Raw genomic sequence first — 12,332 nt, 5'->3', positions numbered from 1 at the left:
ATTTGAAGCAAAATTTTCCACTTCCTTTAAAAAATTACTAAATGATAGCACTTATTTCTTATAAAATATCTATAAAATGCACCAAAGATTTATTGAAAAATATTGAATATAGAGAGAAATACACAGAGAGAAGACAGAATAAAACTGAGAAAGCAAGAAAAATTTTATTAATCTGTAAACTCTTTTATACAATCAATCCATTTTGGTTTAGCCTCTATATATAGAGCACATTCACCAGTTGGATATCAATAACAAGTTTCCAGAACTATCTCCTAAGTGGGCAAAGTCAAGTGTGTGTGGAAGGAGTGTTACAGCACTGATAGTTTATTTATTTTTGATTAGGCAAGCACTACAGACTAGCATTAGACTGAAAGATCTGTTGTAACTTATTGATGATAGACTGGCAGTAGACTGAATGTTCTATCATAGCTATTTGATGACAAGAGTTTGACTGCTTCCAACACCCTCCTTTAATTTTTACCATGAAAATATTGTGTGGGAGAAATTAGTACAAGAATAAAGTTAAACATTAACTTCTTGGAGACATAACAAGGTTCAAAATTTGAGAAACTTGACTGTAGACAATGATTTGGTAAAAATATCTGTAACTTGATCTTCAGTGCCTGTGAAGTGTAACTTGATGACTTGACTCTCCATGAGGTCTCAAACAAAGTGATGATGAACTTCAATATGCTTGGATCTCGCATGGTAGACAGGATTCTTTGCAAGTTTGATAGTGCTTTGGTTGTCACAAAATATGGTAGTTGGATGAGCTTGTAGATGACAGGTTTCTTCAAGTAATCTTCGGATCCATAGAGCTTCTTGAGATGCCTTTGATGCTGCAACATATTCAGCTTCTGTTGATGATAGTGTCACTGTAGATTGCTTCTTGCTGCTCCAAGAGATTGGTCTGGATCCAAGGTGGAAGATATATCCTGAAGTTGATTTCCTATCATCAATATCACCTGCATAATCAGAATCTGTATAGCCTACTAAAGTAGGGTCTCCTCCATGTTGGTACTCAATGCCAAGCTTGTAAGTGCCTTTGATGTACTTCAAGATTCTCTTAGCAGCCTTCCAATATTCAATATGTGGATTTTCCATGTACCTAGAGACAACACCAACTGCATATGCAATGTCTGGTCTAGTTATGGTGAGATACAAGAGACTACCAACAAGTTGCCTATATAGTTTTCCATCCACTCTCTTTTGATTAGAATGAGCACTTAATTTTAAACCTACTTCACATGGTGTAGGAGATGGCTTACAATCACTCATATTAAATTTTTTTAATACATCAATAGCATATTTGGTTTGAGAAAGCAAGATCCTACTATCTTCTTGCCAAACTTGCATGCCCAAGAAATAGTGCATCAATCCAAGATCAGTTATCTCAAAAAATTTCTTAAGTTGTGTCTTGATGTCATCAATACATTGGCTAGAATCTCCTGTAATGATTAGATCATCCACATATAAAACAATGATAACAATTTCACCTTCAATGTGCTTGACATAGACATCTGGGTCAGCTTTGCTCCTTTTAAGTCCATTTGTTACAAAGAATTCATTTATCTTGGAGTACCATGCTCTTGGAGCCTGTTTAAGGCCATATAGAGATTTCTTCAATCTACATACTAGATTTTCTTCACCATGTTTAACAAATCCTGGAGGTTGTTGCATATAAATTTCTTCTTCTAAGTCTCCATATAAAAAAGCACTTTTGACATCCATTTGAAATATTTTCCATCCACATTTTGCAGCTAAAGCTATAATAGTTCGAATGGAAGTCATTTTAGCAATAGGGGCAAATGTTTTAGTATAGTCAATACCTTCTTCTTGTGAGAAGCCACGGGCCACTAACCTTGCCTTGTATCTTTCAATTGCTCCATTTGATGCAAACTTTGTTTTGTAGGTCCATTTGCAACTAACCACATTCTTTCCTTCTGAAAGTGTTGCTAATTCCCAAGTTCCATTCTTCATCAAGGAGTTGTACTCCTCTTGCATAGCCTCCTCCCATTCTTCTTTTCCTTTTGCTTCCTCAAATGTTCTTGGAGTTTCAACCTGCATCACCTTAGCCATGAGAGCATAGTTAGCAACAATCTTGGGACCTTCTTGATAGACCTCTTGAATGCTTCGAGTTTTTCCTTTATTTCTTGTGTCTTCATCATCACTGCTGCTTGAATCTTCATCTTGCACTTCTTTTCCTTTTGTAGGAGATATCATATTTTGTTTTGAAACATTAGTGTCAATATGCTCATCTTCTTCAAAAAAAGGAACTTGAGAAAATGCAGAAGAATTAGTATTCTCAAAGCCTTCATCAAACCAAACATTTCTTTTGATATGAATTTCCTTTGTATTAGGATTATATAGCCTATATCCTTTTGATTCTTCACTATATCCCACCATGATGTATTTTTCACTTTTCCTTTCCAATTTACTTCTTTTTTCATCAGGGATGTGAGCATAAGCAGTGCAACCAAAAATACGAAAATGAGATACAATAGGCTTTCTTCCACTCCAAGCTTCTTCAGGGGTTATGTTCATGACAGCCTTTGTAGGAGTTCTATTTAAAATATAAACTGCTGTATGAATTGCTTCAGCCCAAAGATGTACTTCTATATTTCTAGAATGGAGCATACACCTAACCATTTCCATTATAGTCCTATTTTTCCTTTCTGCTACCCCATTTTGTTGTGGTGAGTAGGAAATAGTGGATTCTTTCTTTATGCCATTTTGTTTACAAAATCTCAAAAATTCTTTATTCATGTATTCAGAGCCCCTATCCGTTCTTATAATTCTTAGAAAATTTCCACTTTGCTTTTCAGTTAGAACCTTAAACTCCTTAAATTTATGAAACACTTCATCTTTCTTTTGTAGAAAGTATACCCAAATTTTTCTTGAAAAGTCATCTATGAATGTGAGAACATACCTTGCACCTCCAAGTGAGGGCGTTTTGAAAGGACCCATCACATCGCTATGGACTAAGTGCAAAGGTGCTTTTGCTCTCCATGATTTTCCTTGTGGGAAACTTTCTACATGTTGCTTGCCCATTGCACATCCTTCACATACTATTTTTGTTGGAGAGATTCTTGGTAGACCATGCACCATCTTCAACTTCTCCATAAGCTTGAGACTTTGATAGTTTACATGTCCTATACGCTCATGCCACAACCTGCTCACATCATCATACTTTGCAATAGCACATACATCTTTATTTCCAACAAATTCTTGAAATTTATAAAGGCCATTTTCCACTCTACCGATTACAGTTACTTCATAATTTTTATTCACATCCTTGACTAAGCATTTGTCATTATAAAACTCGACTTTGTATCCTTGATTTGCAATTTGAAAGACAGATAGAAGATTTGTTGAGAGTTGAGGAACAAGCTTCACATTTTTGAACATTCCATTATTTACTTGAACATTTCCACTTCCTTGAACTTTTAGAGAACTATTATCTCCTAGATATATATTTTCACCATTGCTTTCATTTAATAACTCAAACTGCTCCTTATTATGTGACATATGTTGTGTGCAACTAGAATCAATTATCCATTCATCCTTAAAAGAACTATTTGCTTTAAGTGCTACACAAAAGGCATTCTTCTTTGAATCAAATGATTGTGTAAACTTGTTCTTTTCTGAATCATTAATCCTTTTGTAACATTCATTAGATTTATGTCCTTGCTTACCACAGTAATGACATTTCTGCTTACTTCTATTTTGATTCCTATATGAATTATTATTATCTCCATACTTCCAATTCTTTCCATTAGATCTATTATCTTGTGTCCTTTGATGATATTGTTTTCCTTTTATTACAAATGCTTGAGATTCACAATCAACAACAAAGGATTCTCTTTCTTTTATTTGACGTTTTTCTTCTTGAATCAACTTTGCACACAACTCATCAGGTTTGATTCCTTTTAATTTATCAGCAGTATCGAGTCCCCTTATAAAAGATTGATAAGAGCCTGGAAGACTTTGTAAAATTATTTGCACAAAATCTTTATCATCTATGCTCTTTCCAAGAGAAGCCAATTCATTTTTCTTTTCCTTTAATTTACTTAAACGAGTCACTACTTCTTGTGAGCCTTTTAATTTTAGATTATATAACTCTGTGGTAAGTGATATAGTCCATACATCACCTGAATTTTGATACAAATTTTTCAGAATCTTCCATACTTGCACTCCACTTCTTTCATTTCGAACTTCTAGAAATACTTCTTCTGAAAGTGTTAACTTTATCAAAGCTGCTGCCTTCTTGTCTCTCCTATCCCAATCATCACATTCTTTTCCAGCACCTGTTGGTCTCTGCTCACTACCATTAGCAATATCATAACAGTTTTGTAGAGTTAGAGACAATTCAATTTGTGAAACCCAATCATAGTAATTCTTTCCATTCAATTTAATTGATGGTAGAGGAACACAAAGAGAATCCATTAATCAACTTCTCTCCTTTTTGGATGAGAAAGAAAAAAATCAGAACTTTCAACATTGTAAAGGTAATCAGTTAAAGAAATTCTCACCAAATTTGTATAGTAATTGCTTTACCAAAAAAAATGCTGCTCAATGAGATTTATGCCTGCTGCAGACGACTGGAATTCTGCACAAAGACAAGCTAGCACTGCCCAAGAATCACATTGGCTCTGATACCATATTGAAAAATATTGAATATAGAGAGAAATACACAGAGAGAAGACAGAATAAAACTGAGAAAGCAAGACAAATTTTATTGATCTGTAAACTCTTTTATACAATCAATCCATTTTGGTTTAGCCTCTATATATAGAGCACATTCACCAGTCGGATATCAGTAACAAGTTTCCAGAACTATCTCCTAAGTGGGCAAAGTCAAGTGTGCATGGAAGGAGGAGTGTTACAGCACTGATAGTTTATTTATTTTTGATTAGGCAAGCACTACAGACTAGCATTAGACTGAAAGATCTGTTGTAACTTATTGATGACAGACTGGCAGTAGACTGAATGTTCTATCATAGCTGTTTGATGACAAGATTTTGACTGCTTCCAACAAGATTATGGGATTAAAAAAATTCCCACTTCTTTCTCGAAATTTAGATAAAAATAAGTCTCGTTTTGCTGGGTTTTGATATTCAGTGAATATCACAATTATAACTGCTATGACATCGTTATTTAATCAAGTGTCATTGTTCTTCTGCTAGTATTTGTATATCTTTAATCTTCCTCGTGAGTTTGTATAGTGTTCTTCAATTTGCCCCATAAAACAACGTACAATCCTACCACTATCACAATAGCTCCTAGCATGCTGCAAAGCGTTAAACTAAATTAAAAACATGCAAGCTATGTTATAATACATTTATTCAAATAAAAATTTCTAGAAGAAAAAAAAGACCTTCCCAAATAGAGCCTCTGATGAAGAACAATGGAGTCCATTATAGCTGTAATTATCATGCCCAACGGAAAGAATGCAGTAGCAAAAACAGGCCCCTTTGTGTTCATACACAACCCTTGAAGATAGTATCCCACGCCTGTAACTACCACTCCCTGAATTCATCATAGAAAGTTAAATTAGCTAACCAAATCAATTTCAAATATTTAACACGTTTAACATAAGCTTGTCACATTTACAGAAAAAATTGGTTGGATAGAAAACTACTAAACTTTCAGAATAAACAGCTGCCAGAAGCTTCATGTCGAATCCAACTGCCCAGGAAGATGGATGTCGTTCAATAGCCCAGGTGACTGCAATTGACTGAACTGAGCCCATGAAGCATACGAGGGTAACAAGGGAGAGTTGTGCAGTATACTTCTTGAGAACCCAGGCCTGCATTCACAATTTGTACAGACTGAAATAAATTAGAGCAAGTGTCAAAAAAAATGAGATATATTTTGTGGTGGAGAGTTTAATTAAACGCTTATGTTCTTTAATAACATATATTTGTTGGAATTTAAATCATTTATTGTTGTTGTCGTTGAGTCAAGCAGACATTTGGTGAAGGTTTTGCAAATGGGGTTGGAAGCTTTGGGATTAACCATGGAGGAAAATTAGTTGTTAAGTGTGCTCACGCTGGAGTAGTTTTGGGATGGGTGACCTCCGGAGAAGTCCTGGTGCTTCACCCCTGTGGGCATCACCTAGATCCAATGAGTACTAAGTGTTCCATTTATTCTCAAATCACAGAGTTAAATCCTGATAGCAATATTACAATTTAACTTGTTGTAGAAATTATCTCCAACTTATCAGAAGAATGGCTATTTTTGTTTTTTTCTGGATTTCATTCCCAGCTAGATTCTGACAATGTAAAAATTATCTCCAACTTATCAGGGGAATGGCTAGTTTTTTTTTTTTTTGGATTTCATTCGATTCTGACAATGCATTAAATTTTTGTAAGTAACTTCGAATTCAAATTTTTGTGTGGGAAAAATTTGTGGACAGCCAAAATACAAAAGAGAGAGAAAATATTTTCCATTATTCTCTCATACGGTAGTTTTTGCAGCCGCAGGTAATTCTGTGCAGCAGCATTATTGGTATTATCTGATTGAGCAATGACTGCTCTAGACAATGTTTTGGGAGAGCTCTGAGTAGCTCCAGGTTGTTCTTATGCAGCTCAAGATTACTGCAAGTTTAATTACATCAGTAGTAGTTTTGAGTTTTATTATTTTATGAAGTTTGCACATCTCCAGCTATTTGGTTGTTTGAATTTTTGATATCTCCATCCCTCATATTCAGCTGTGCATTTTGTTTATTGAGCAAAATAGAGCACTAACCTCTGTTATTTCTCTTTCATATATGGGTATTCGTTGATTCTTGTCAATATTAAGGAGTTTCAAAATTAGCTACTATCATCAATTACACACAAGATGCAATAACTTTTGAGTATTCTATATATTATAATATGACATAGCTAGTATCATCAATTATACACAAGATGCAGTGAATGTTGAGTATTCTATTTATTCTAATATGACATAGGTTCATGTGAACTACTATTCATGAAATATAAGTCAATAAACTGACACAAAAACTATAATGTTAAATCAAAATAATAGTATTAGAAAATGTGAAGAAGTGAAATACCTGAAGAACAAACAAGGAACCCCAGGACAGGGTCATTGTAATCAGGCACAAGCAACCTTTGACCATATCTTGATTACTGGCATTATCCTTTTTCAAGGGATCATGTGAAGGCCAAGGCATGGGAACAATTGGTCCTATGTAGAAGGTCATAAGCATGGCTCCACCCACACACACTAGCGTTCCCAGTACTTTTGCTTGACTACGTACTTCCTCAACTTTTATTTCCTCCATTCTAAATAATCACACAAATGTTTTTTTTCCATTGTGCTAATTATATAATAAAAAAAAATATTTAGATAGACTGAAAGCTGTGTCTTTTATTCATTCTTATAAGAAATAGGTTCATGTGAACTATTTCTCACTTCAACATTATAGTAATAACACAAAATGCTTGATTATATTTTCTTATAATTACCTGAAGATGAGAGCAATCATAAAAGTAATCACAAGAACGACGTTAAACAGTGCACTTCCAAATGTGCGAGAAGTAAAATCCAAACCCACATAATAAAAATTGTTACTGAGAGGCCTAAAAATATAGAAAACCCTCCCAACAGTATGATAACAAAAGTATGGTTCAAATAAATGAAAAAAGTTCTTTATATTTACCCTAACAGCCCAAGAATGAAAATTTGACAAAATATGGGAAAAGTTATTTTTGTTCGAGAATTCTTGCCTTTCAACACATCGGACCAGGTTATAATTCATTCAAATATGACCCAAAATTAGCAATGAAAAAATGTGGAAACATAGGTTTATTTAAGAAAATCCCATATACCTTTCAAGAAAAAAAGCAAAAGGAGCAAAAGCTATAGTGATTCATTCTGTCATTTAAAGATATTTTTGTCATTATGGAGCTCCCTGCATATGCAATTTGCAATATCAACATTGCTACATAAGGCTTCGCTTTATCAAACATCTCCATTACTTTTAACACAACTACTATTATTTTTCGTATTGTGTTTCTTCAATTTTGTCAATAGACCACTAAACTCAATAGACCTGAGACAAATAGAGATGTAGAATGATAATTATTAATCTTGAAATTAGATTAATTATAAAAGTTGCAGCATGATATTCAGCGCATCACTAAAATGTAAGTGAAGTTTTTTCATACCCAAGTAATGAAAGCTCTGAATATACTTTTCATCTTGATCTAGGTTTAAAAGACTTTATAAAAATGAATGGGCCAAGAGAAGAAATGGTAAAATGCAAGCAACATGTATCCCAACAAACCCTGTTCAAATATCTTCCTGACAATATTAATTAGCCGATAGGCAATTTGTAAAGAACCAAACCTAGACTAGCTATGCCACATCATCATAAATCAGAAAATGCGGAATAGAACTAGAACATAAAAACGAAAAAGTCAAAACTATTCGTTAACAAAGATTAATAATACATCATTAACTAAATTTTTTGATCATTAGTATATGTCCATGTCATGTCATACATCATTACAAATTTGCTGATCCAGATTTCAGCATTTCAACAGTTGCATATAATTACAAATTTCTATTTAGGGTATCATCTATAACATTTAACATCACTAGTTCTAGCATAACGTCTAAGGGTTTTAGGCATTGTCATTTAGCATCAATGTTTCTAGCAAGACATCATTTTTCAGTAACATATGCAAATAGAGGAACCATTTTAACACATTTCCAAACCATAGCAATAAGGATTTTGTTTTCAAATTTTCTAGTCCAGATTTTCATTTCAACGTCCATTGGTTCCAATACATGACTTGTAATGGAGAGCACACCGTACTGAAATCATTCCCTAAGCAATATTTCCATCATACGAAAAACATAAAAAGAGAAATGTAACCTTGAAAGAACTTGGAAGTTTAGACCCTTAGCTGTGTCTGCTCCCACTGCCTCCCTACTTAGCTCCCTTGTGTTTACTTTTAATCTTCCCAAACCCTATTAAAAGAAACATATCTTTCCCCCCGATAAAGCTCATGTAACTAGCCTAACCTCCCCTTAGGTTTACACTTTAAAAACAATAAAAACAACGGTAAAAGCTACGGTATTGAAGCCATAACATTGTTTTAAAACTATGTATTTATTATTTTGAAGATTTTAAAACAACCTAACCTCCCCTTAAGTTCACGCTTTAAAAACAATAAAAGAAAAGGTAAAAGCTACGGTATTCAAGCCATAACATTGTTTTAAAATTATGTATTTATTATTTTGAAGATTTTAAAACAATGTTACTGAAAATGTGACTCCCCAATTTCTAACACGCGTATTGCCATATCTGATATAGATACGCAAATAATTTAAGATAATTATAAAAACATCATCTCCATAAGTATTTCTTTGCAGAGATATTCATGCCTTATATAAATTATAAAAACATCATCTCCATAAGTATTTCTTTGCAGAGATATTCATGCCTTATACTATATAAGGCATGAATATCTCTGCAAAGAAATACTTATGGAGATGATGTTTTTATAATTATCTTAAATTGGTGTTTTTTTGTGCATGAACATATTGTGTTCTGAAGTGAATCATTGGAATAGTCATAGCAAAGTGACAGTGATGTCCAGGCAGTTGGGTATGCAAAGATACTCATAATTGCAATGATTTCTCTTTTGCAGCAAATATCGTGTTTAAAATGGATAGAGATGTTTGAAAAAGAAATGGCCTATATCATGACAATGACATATTCATGCCTTATACTATATAAGGCATGAATATCTCTGCAAAGAAATACTTATGGAGATGATGTTTTTATAATTATCTTAAATTGGTGTTTTTTTGGGCATGAACATATTGTGTTCTGAAGTGAATCAGTGGACTAGTCATAGCAAAGTGACAGTGACATCCAGGCAGTTGGGTATGCAGAGATACTCATAATTGCAATGATATCTCCTTTGTAGCAAATATCATGTTTGAAATGGATAGAGATGTTTCAAAAAGCAATGGCCTATATCATGGCAGTAACATATTCATTCCTTATACTGTATAAGGCATGAATATCTCTGCAAAGAAATACTTATGGAGATGATGCTTTTATAATTATCTTAAATTGGTGTTTTTTTGGGCATGAACATATTGTGTTCTAAAGTGAATTAGTGGACTAGTCATAGCAAAGTGATAGTGACGTCTAGGAAGTTGGGTATGCAGAGATACTCATAAATGCAATGATTTCTCCTTTGCAGTAAATATCATGTTTCAAATGGATAGAGATGTTTCAAAAAGAAATGGCGTACATTTAGTTTGGGTATGCAAAGAAAAAATCAGATACTGAATTAATCCATTTTGTTTCTTAGTTCCTACCAAGGCACGAAACTATTGCCAAGGCATAACGCTTAAACAATGATTAATCTATATGTAATCAACCAATAACAGATCAGATTTCTAGTAGTTTCTAGCTAGTTTCTACATTAATGTTATGTTAGCCCAGGGAAAGGTGCAATTTTTGTAAGTTTAGAATATCTTATAAATGTTTATCAGAAATTGGATTGGGCATTAGTAGGTACCAACAGACTGTCACAGAAAAAACAAAAATTTCAAAGCATAAAAAGACACATTCTACGAGCAGAAAGGGAAAAATGTATTCCTACAAATGAGGAAAAGGCCACCGCATTACAAGGCATCCGTGTAATTGAAAAATCAATTGCACACAACTTAAGGAAAATTTTATTTTATTTAAAAATGCCACCACATTACGTGGCATCTAGGTAATCACAAATATCACTGAACATAACATTTGGGAAATTATATTTAGGCTATCAAAAATGTTTTGTTTCTTAGGAAATTGTGGTCATCTAATACTTGGTGATATTGAGAAATGACAAATTAATCTTTAATGTTCGTGAGCTGGCTTTAATTCTATCAAATTCTTTGTTCTTCTTGATTTCGCAACTCAAGATGGCAACATTTGAACATTCCACATACCTTGGTTCTTGACATCTTGCATGTTGGCTTGGATGTGGCCAATGTACAAAGGGCCATATACCAATCTAGTATACCAGATCTAGACTTGAACATGCCCTCATGCAATCGAATTTTCATAGCTTGCGAGGATCAACGTATATAGATTTTTGTTCTAAGAGAATGAGATGTGTTTTTAAATCAAATGCTTATGCATTCATTCATCAACAATGAGTTACGATCCATTTATATATCATGTTGCAGTGGTGGGGTGTTAGCTACTTTACCATATAAGAAGGATGGAAGATGCATGGGAGTTAGACTGCGTACTTCCCCAACTTTTATTTCCTCCATTTTAAATAATCACACAAATGTGTTTTTCCACTGTGTTAATTATATAATAAAAAATACTATTTAGATAGACTGAAAGATGTGTCTTTTATTCATTCTCATAAGAAATAGGTTCATGTGAACTATTTCTCACTTCAACATTATAGTAATAACACAAAATTCTTGATTATATTTTCTTATAATTACCTAAAGATGAGAGCAATCACAAAAGTAATCACAGGAACAAGGTTAAATAGTGCACTTCCAAACGTGGGAGAAGTAAAATCCAAACCCACATAATAAAAGTTGTTACTGAGAGGCCTAAAAATATATAAAAAACCTTCCATCAGTATGATAAAAAAAGTATGGTTCAAATAAATGAAAAAAGTTCTTTATATTTACCCTAACAGCCCAACAATGAAACTTTGACGAAATATGGGAAAAGTTACTTTTCTTCAAGAATTCCTGCCATTCAATACATCAGACCATGTTATAATTCATTCAAATATGACCCAAAATTAGCAATGAAAAAATGTGGAAACATAGGTTTCTGTACACTGCCAAGACATAGTGATTCATTCTGTCATTTAAAGATATTTTTGTCATTATGGAGCCCCCTACATATGCAAATTGCAATATCAACTTTGCTACACAAGGCTTCACTTTATCAAACATCTCCATTGCTTTTAACACAACTACTATTATTTTTCGTATTGTGTTTCTTCAATTTTTTCAATAGACCACTAAAATCAATAGACCTATGACAAACAGAGATGTAGAATGATAATTATTAATCTCGAAATCAGATTAATTATAAAAGTTATAGCATGATATTCAACGCATCACTAAAATGTAAGTGAAGTATTTTCATACCCGAGTAATGAAAGCTCTAAATATACTTTTCATCTTGATCTAGGTTTAAAAGACTTTATAATAATGAATGGGCCAAGAGAAGAAATGGTAAAATGGAGGCAACATGTATCCCAACAAACCCCATTCAAATATCTTCTTGACAATTTTAATTAGCCGATAGGCAATTTGTAAAGAACCAAACC

The 12,332-nt window shown here is 33.3% G+C and overlaps 1 pseudogene; it reads right to left on the bottom strand.

Moving 5' to 3' along the window:
• Positions 1-5,199: 5,199 nt before the first annotated feature.
• On the bottom strand, positions 5,200-11,961 carry LOC149547414 (WAT1-related protein At5g07050-like; annotated as a pseudogene).
• Positions 11,962-12,332: the final 371 nt, after the last annotated feature.

This window comes from Cupressus sempervirens, chromosome 7 (assembly GCF_028749045.1).
Source record: "Cupressus sempervirens isolate cs-2001-9-10 chromosome 7, ASM2874904v1, whole genome shotgun sequence".
Taxonomy (NCBI): domain Eukaryota; kingdom Viridiplantae; phylum Streptophyta; class Pinopsida; order Cupressales; family Cupressaceae; genus Cupressus; species Cupressus sempervirens.
The sequence above is the reverse complement of the archived record's forward strand: the minus strand, read 5'-3'. Positions and strand labels throughout refer to the sequence as shown.